Below are 5741 nucleotides of genomic sequence, written 5' to 3'. Positions count from 1 at the left end.
CAGTTCTGGGTGAGCAGAAATTTTCTCCAATTAAATATTGGGAAGACTGAAGCAATTGTTTTCGGTCCCTGCCACAAACTCTGTTCCCTAGCCACTGACTCCATCCCTCTCCCTAACATCTGTCTGAGGCTGAACCACACTATTTGCAACCTTGGTGTAATATTTGACCCTGAAATGAACTTCTGACCGCATATCCGCAGCATAACTAAGACCGCCTACTTCCACCTCCAGAACATCGCCCATCTCCGCCCTTGCCTCAGCTCATCCGCTGCTGAAACCCTCATCCATGCCTTTGTTACCTCTAGACTCGACTATTCCAATGCACTCCTGGCTGGCCTCCCACATTCTAACCTATGTAAACTTGAGGTGATCCAAAACTACCCGTGTCGTAACTCAACGCCAAGTCCCGTTCACCCATCACCCCTGTGCTCACTGACCTACATTGGCTCCCGGTTAAGCAAGGCTTCGATTTCAAAATTCTCATCCTTGTTTTCAAATCCCTCCATGGCCTCGCCCCTCCCTATCTTAGTTATTCCCTTCAGCTTCACAACCACCCGCCCCCCACGATAGAATCACAGAAAAATTACGGCACAGAAGGAGGCCATTCGGCCCATCTTGTCCATGCCGGCCGATTAAGTGCTATCCACACTAATCCCACTTTCCAGCACTTGGTCCATGGCCTTGTAGGTTACGGCACTTCAAGTGCATATCCAAGTACCTTTTAAAATGTGATGAGAGTTTCTGCCTCTACCACCCTGTCAGGCAGTGAGTTCCAGACCCCCACCACCCACTGGGTGAAAACATTTCTCCTCAACTCACCTCTAAAGCTCCGACCAATTACTTTAAATCTATGCCCCCTGGTTGTGGACCTGTCTGCCAAGGGAAATAGGTCCTTCCTATCTAGGCCCCTCAGAATTTTATACACTCCAAACAGGTCTCCCCTCAGCCTCCTCGGCTCCAAAGAAAACAACCTCCTCCCCCACCCCCCGAGACATCTGCGTTCCCCCAATTCTGCCCTCTTGAGCATTCCTGATTATAATCGCTGCACCATCAGTGACCATGTCTTCTGTTGCCTCGGACCTAAGCTCTGGAATTCCCTCCCTGAACCTCTCCGCCTCGCTATCCTCCTTTAAGACATAGAAACATAGAAGATAGGAGCAGGAGTAGGCCATTCGGCCCCTCAAGCCTGCTCCGCCATTCAATGAGATCATGGCTGATCATCCAAACTCAGTACCCTGTCCCTGCTCCTATCTTCTATGTTTCTATGTATTCAATCTTTCCTTGTAGCTGAAATTCTATAGTCCTGGCAACATCCTCAAAAATCTCCCATCTCGAGCAGTCACATCTTTCCTGCAATGGGGACAACCAGAACTGTACACGGTGGCCTAACTGGTGTTTTTGTACAGTTCAAGCAGAACCTCCCTGCTCTTACATGATACAGAGAGAGGCACTGCCCCTTTAAATACCTGGGGGGCACCATTCCCCTTTAAATGGCCAAACAATAATTTTGTTTGAAAAGGGGCCGCAGTCCCCTTTGACTCACCCCCCACCCCCTCTCACCCACCACAAATACTCAAGAGAGAGAGAGAGAGGGAGGAGGAAGAATGCTGGTCTTTGTCCCTTTAAAAGTGGCTGCCCACCAAAATGTTCACAGCACCAGGGCTCTTTGTTCTGGATAAAAGTCAAAAAGAGAAAAGGTTCACTTATTTTTAAATGAATGCAATTGATGAATAGCCTTGCAATAAAGGTAATGCAAAGGAATAAACACTCACAAGCTGGGGGTTTTTTCCACCCCCTCCTCCCCTTCCCTTTAACAACTCCTGCAGACAATGAAAGCAGGAAAGCAGCGCACGCAGCCCACCGAGGTCCCGCCCCCCTCCCTCCCGCGCCGCCATTGGCTGGAGGACCGTCAGCCCGCCGATCCTCCCAGCGATTTCCGCGCTCCTGATTGGCGGGCGCCTCGCGTCAATCAACCCCCCCTCCGCTTACGCGCTGACGCCAGCACGCAACGCCCAGGGGTCGGTTGGATCGGCGCACGCCACCGCAAGGTAAAAAAAAGACACCCCACACAAATGAGGAAAAACAATAATAATAATAATAATCGCACTTTAGAGGGAAGCTTGTATTGTGAAGCTTGTGCCCCTTTGCCAGGCCCGCTGCCTGTGGCCCCTCTCCCAGATTCCAGCCCCAGATCTGTGCTGACTGCGGCCCCTCTCCCAGATTCCAGCCCCAGATCTGTGCTGACTGCGGCCCCTCTCCCAGATTCCAGCCCCAGCTCTGTGCTGCCTGCGGCCCCTCTCCCAGATTCCAGCCCCAGCTCTGTGCTGCCTGCGGCACCTCTCCCAGATTCCAGCCCCAGCTCTGTGCTGCCTGCGGCCCCTCTCCCAGATTCCAGCCCCAGCTCTGTGCTGACTGCGGCCCCTCTCCCAGATTCCAGCCCCAGCTCTGTGCTGCCTGCGGCCCCTCTCCCAGATTCCAGCCCCAGCTCTGTGCTGACTGCGGCCCCTCTCCCAGATTCCAGCCCCAGCTCTGTGCTGACTGAGCTGCTCTCACCTGGGGACAGCGCGTCACAATCGGCCCCAGCACACCTGAGCTGGAGGCCCCGCCCCCTTGCCGCGCCGCCATTGGTTGGAGGACCCGGGCCCGCCCGATTGGTCAGAGCTCCCGTCAGTCACAGGCCCGGGCCGGCCTCCATCCACCTGATTGGGCCTCTTCCTCTGATGACGTCACAAACGGGCCCCAGCCTCAGTGCAAGGGGAGGAATGTCCCGCCCCCTTGCCGCGCAGCCATTGCTTGGAGGACCAGGCCGCCCAGTTCAGTCCTCCCAGCTCAGCCCTCTTCCTATTGGTCAATGCTCCCGTCATTCAGAATCACATTGCTCCCGCTCACTCCGCCCCCCCGCGCGTTCAATCCGCTCCGTTCGGCGTCCGCGGAGGTGCCGCCCGCCCGACTTACAGGTTTGGTTTTTCTCGCATTTTACTTTATAATCTCGCTCTCCGCTCCTCACCTCGATTTAAATCGATTCCTCAACACTTTACCCCGGCCGCTGATTTCACCTCTTCCCCGGGCCCGGCCTTCCGTTTTCTCCCCGGGGGTCCCGCGCAGGCGCACTGGCAGCCTGGTGTTGTGGTGAGCGGGCCCAATGAGCATGCGCGGCCCCGCCTCTCCACATTTAAAGCGACACCCACCCCCTACACATTTAAAGGGACTCCCCCCTCTCATGTATTCTTCTGATTAAACATGGAAGAAACATAGAAGATAGGAGCAGGAGTAGGCCATTCGGCCCTTCGAGCCTGCTCCGCCATTCAATGAGATCATGGATGATCATCCAAATTCAGTACCCTGTCCCTGCCTTCTCCCCATATCCCTTGATCCCTTTAGCCTTAAGAAATATATCCAACTCCTTCTTAAATATGTTTAATGAATTGGCCTCAACTTCCTTCTGTGATAGAGAATTCCACAGGTTCACCACTCTCTGGGTGAAGTAATTCCTCCACATCTCTAAATCTAAAGATAAGTGGGAAGCCATTTTGGACAGAGATGAGGAGGAATGGTGTTAGGAAAATAGATGGGACTGAAGGCCGATAAATCCCCAGGGCCTGATAATCTACATCCCAGGGTACTTAAGGAAGTGGCCCTAGAAGTAGTCGATGCATTGCTGGTCATCTTCCAGAACTCGATAGGCTCTGGAACAGTACCCATGGATTGGAGGGTAGCTAATGTTACCTCACTATTCAAAAAAGGTGGTAGAGAAAAAACGGGGAATTATAGACCGGTAAGCCTGACATCGGTAGTGGGGAAAATGCTAGAGTCTATTATAAAAGATGTAATAGCAGAGCACTTGGAAAACAGTGACAGGATCAGACAAAGTCAACATGGATTTACAAAAGGTAAATCATGCTTGACTAATCTACTGGAATTTTTTGAGGATGTAACTGGTAAAATAGATAAGGGAGAACCAGTGGATGTGGTGTATTTGGACTTCCAGAAGGCTTTCGATAAGGTCCCACATAAGAGATTAGCGTGCAAAATTAAGGCACATGGGATTGGGGGCAAGGTATTGACTTGGATAGAGAACTGGTTGGCGGACAGAAAGCAAAGCGTTGGAATAAACGGGTCGTTTTCCTTCCTGCATCTAGTCTGTCTAGTCCTGTTAGAATTTTATAAGTTTCAATGAGATCCCCTCTCATTCCACTAAACTCCAGCGAGTATAAGCCCAATCGACCCAATCACTCCTCATACGTCATTCCTGCCAATCCCAGGTATCAGTCTGGTGAATCTTCGCTGCACTCCTTCCATGGCAAGAACATCCTTCCTCAGGTAAGGCGACCAAAACTGCACACAATACTCAAGGTGTGGTCTCACCAAGGCCCTGTACAACTGCAGCAAGACATCCTTGCTCCTGTATTCAAACCCTCTCGCTACGAAGGCCAACATACCATTTGCCTGCTTAACCGCCTGCTGCACCTGCATGCTTACCTTCAGCGACTGGTGCACAAGTACACCCAGGTCTCATTGCATTTCCCCTTCTCCCAATCTATTGCCGTTCAGATAATAATCTGCCTTCCTGTTTTTGCCACCAAAGTGGATAACCTCGCATTCGTGGGGGGGCCGAATGAGCATCTGCGGCGCGGCCCCGCATCTCCACATTTAAAGGGACACCCACCCCCTCCATATTTGAAGGGACTCCCTCCCCCCTCTCGTGTTTTCTTCTGATTAAAGGGACAGTGACAATTCCCCCAGCCACCGCACTTTAGCAAGGATGTGAAAGACCTTGAGAGCCAGCCAGTGGCTCCATTGGGAGCACCCTCGTCTCTGAGTCAGAAAGTTGTGGATTCAAAGTCCCCACTCCAGGGACTCGAGCACATAAACCTAGGCTGACGCTCCGGGGCAGTGCCGAAGGAGCGCCGCACTGTCGGAGGGGTGGTGCTTAGGGGGCGCGGCCCTGTCGGAGGGGCAGTACTGAGGGAGCGCCGCACTGTCGGAGGGGCAGTACTGAGGGAGCGCCGCACTGTCGGAGGGGCAGTACTGAGGGAACGCCGCACTGTCGGAGGGGCAGTACTGAGGGGGCGCGGCCCTGTCGGAGGGGCAGTACTGAGGGAGCGCCGCACTGTCGGAGGGGCAGTACTGAGGGTGCGCCGCACTGTCGGAGGGGCAGTACTGAAGGAGCGCCGCACTGTCGGAGGGGCAGTACTGAGGGAGCGCCGTGCTGTTGGAGGGGCAGTACTGAGGGAGCGCCGCACTGTCGGAGGGGCAGTACTTAGGGAGCGCCGCACTGTCGGAGGGGCAGTACTGAGGGAGCGCCGCACTGTCAGAGGGGCAGTACTGAGGGTGCGCCGCACTGTCGGAGGGGCAGCACTGAGGGAGCGCCGCACTGTCGGAGGGGCAGTACTGAGGGAGCGCCGCACTGTCGGAGGGGCAGTACTGAGGGAGCGCCGCACTGTCGGAGGGCCGTCTTTCAGATGAGACATTCAGGTGGACATAAAAGATCCCACTATTTCGAGGAAGGGCAGGAGAGTTATCCCCGGTGTCCTGGCCATTATTTATCATGCAAATTGGCTGCAGTGTTTCCCACATTACAACAGCGACTACACTTCAAAAAGTACTTCATTGGCTGTAAAACAGTTGGTCATGAAAGGCGCTGTATAAAGGCCAGTCTTTCTTTATTTTCTCTCCTGTATTTACATTAATTACTTATATAAACCTGTTTTACTGTCTCTTGCAAGGGGAGGAATTGCAGA

This window comes from Somniosus microcephalus, unplaced genomic scaffold, assembly GCF_052327205.1.
Source record: "Somniosus microcephalus isolate GS21.2 unplaced genomic scaffold, FLI_Smic_1.0 unresolved_chr1, whole genome shotgun sequence".
Taxonomy (NCBI): Eukaryota; Metazoa; Chordata; class Chondrichthyes; order Squaliformes; family Somniosidae; genus Somniosus; species Somniosus microcephalus.
Note: the sequence above shows the minus strand (reverse complement) of the source record.